The sequence below is a fragment of the Durio zibethinus genome, unplaced genomic scaffold (assembly GCF_047325235.1).
Source record: "Durio zibethinus cultivar Kanyao isolate XHJ-2024 unplaced genomic scaffold, ASM4732523v1 HiC_scaffold_219, whole genome shotgun sequence".
NCBI classification, from domain to species: domain Eukaryota; kingdom Viridiplantae; phylum Streptophyta; class Magnoliopsida; order Malvales; family Malvaceae; genus Durio; species Durio zibethinus.
In genome coordinates this window covers 10001-12500 of record NW_028322842.1, presented here as the reverse complement: position 1 = coordinate 12500, position 2500 = coordinate 10001, and positions in this window count along the sequence as shown.

Sequence of the window (2500 nt, the reverse complement as noted above, 5' to 3'; positions counted from 1 at the left end):
CATCGGCACACGCTGGGCCCTGGTGCGGTCGGTTGCCTCGAGCACCATCGGCACACGCTGGGCCCTGGTGCGGCAGGTTGCCTCGACCATCATCGGCAGCCTCGACCACCATCGGCACACGCTGGGCCCTGGTGCGGGCGGTTGCCTCGACCACCATCGGCACACGCTGGGCCCTGGTGCGGTCGGTTGCCTCGAGCACCATCGGCACACGCTGGGCCCTGGTGCGGCAGGTTGCCTCGAGCACCATCGGCACACGCTGGGCCCTGGTGCGGCAGGTTGCCTCGACCACCATCGGCACACGCTGGGCCCTGGTGCGGGCGGTTGCCTCGACCACCATCGGCACACGCTGGGCCCTGGTGCGGGCGCTTGCCTCGAGCACCATCCGCACACGCTGGGCCCTGGTGCGGCAGGTTGCCTCGAGCACCATCGGCACACGCTGGGCCCTGGTGCGGCAGGTTGCCTCGAGCACCATCGGCACACGCTGGGCCCTGGTGCGGGAGCTTGCCTCGAGCGCCATCGGCACACGCTGGGCCCTGGTGCGGCAGGTTGCCTCGAGCCCCATCGGCACACGCTGGGCCCTGGTGCGGTCGGTTGCCTCGAGCACCATCGGCACACGCTGGGCGCTGGTGCGGGCGCTTGCCTCGACCAGCATCGGCACACGCTGGGCCCTGGTGCGGCAGGTTGCCTCGATCACCATCGGCACACGCTGGGCCCTGGTGCGACAGGTTGCCTCGAGCACCATCGGTACACTATCGGCCCTGGTGCGGGCGGTTGCCTCGACCACCGTCGGCACACGCTGGGCCCTGGTGCGGGCGCTTGCCTCGAGCACCATCGGCACACGCTGGGCCCTGGTGCGGCAGGTTGCCTCGAGCACCATCGGCACACGCTGGGCCCTGGTGCGGGAGCTTGCCTCGAGCGCCATCGGCACACGCTGGGCCCTGGTGCGGCAGGTTGCCTCGAGCACCATCGGCACACGCTGGGCCCTGGTGCGGTCGGTTGCCTCGAGCACCATCGGCACACGCTGGGCCCTGGTGCGGCAGGTTGCCTCGACCACCATCGGCACACGCTGGGCCCTGGTGCGGGCGCTTGCCTCGACCACCATCGGCACACGCTGGGCCCTGGTGCGGGCGCTTGCCTCGACCACCATCGGCACACGCTGGGCCCTGGTGCGGCAGGTTGCCTCGACCACCATCGGCACACGCTGGGCCCTGGTGCGGGCGCTTGCCTCGAGCACCATCGGCACACGCTGGGCCCTGGTGCGGTCGGTTGCCTCGAGCACCATCGGCACACGCTGGGCCCTGGTGCGGCAGGTTGCCTCGACCATCATCGGCAGCCTCGACCACCATCGGCACACGCTGGGCCCTGGTGCGGGCGGTTGCCTCGACCACCATCGGCACACGCTGGGCCCTGGTGCGGTCGGTTGCCTCGAGCACCATCGGCACACGCTGGGCCCTGGTGCGGCAGGTTGCCTCGAGCACCATCGGCACACGCTGGGCCCTGGTGCGGCAGGTTGCCTCGACCACCATCGGCACACGCTGGGCCCTGGTGCGGGCGGTTGCCTCGACCACCATCGGCACACGCTGGGCCCTGGTGCGGGCGCTTGCCTCGAGCACCATCCGCACACGCTGGGCCCTGGTGCGGCAGGTTGCCTCGAGCACCATCGGCACACGCTGGGCCCTGGTGCGGCAGGTTGCCTCGAGCACCATCGGCACACGCTGGGCCCTGGTGCGGGAGCTTGCCTCGAGCGCCATCGGCACACGCTGGGCCCTGGTGCGGCAGGTTGCCTCGAGCACCATCGGCACACGCTGGGCCCTGGTGCGGTCGGTTGCCTCGAGCACCATCGGCACACGCTGGGCGCTGGTGCGGGCGCTTGCCTCGACCAGCATCGGCACACGCTGGGCCCTGGTGCGGCAGGTTGCCTCGATCACCATCGGCACACGCTGGGCCCTGGTGCGACAGGTTGCCTCGAGCACCATCGGCACACTATCGGCCCTGGTGCGGGCGGTTGCCTCGACCACCGTCGGCACACGCTGGGCCCTGGTGCGGGCGCTTGCCTCGAGCACCATCGGCACACGCTGGGCCCTGGTGCGGGCGGTTGCCTCGAGCACCATCGGCACACGCTGGGCCCTGGTGGGTTTAGGCACATCTTCAAATTTCTGCCGTGCCAATGCCATTTTTATGGCTTGTAAATTCATACAATGGTCCCCTAAGCCTTCACGTGAAGTTTCGTTGGAAGATGACTCGTTTTCTATTTTTCATGATTTTTGAAACTTTTTGCGGTTCGGGATTTTTTAAAATTTTTTTATAAGGATTTTTGGCCCCAAATTTTGTAGGCATGATCCTTATATTTTTGTTGGCATGCACAAAAAAATTCAGCTAAAAACTCGAAGTAGAGAAGATTTTGTGACCGTTTGAAAAAAGTGTCCCCATTTCAGACACTTTAACGGCTACTGGTAGCAAACCTGTAAAATCTCAAATGCTCTTTAAGGGGGTGTGAATT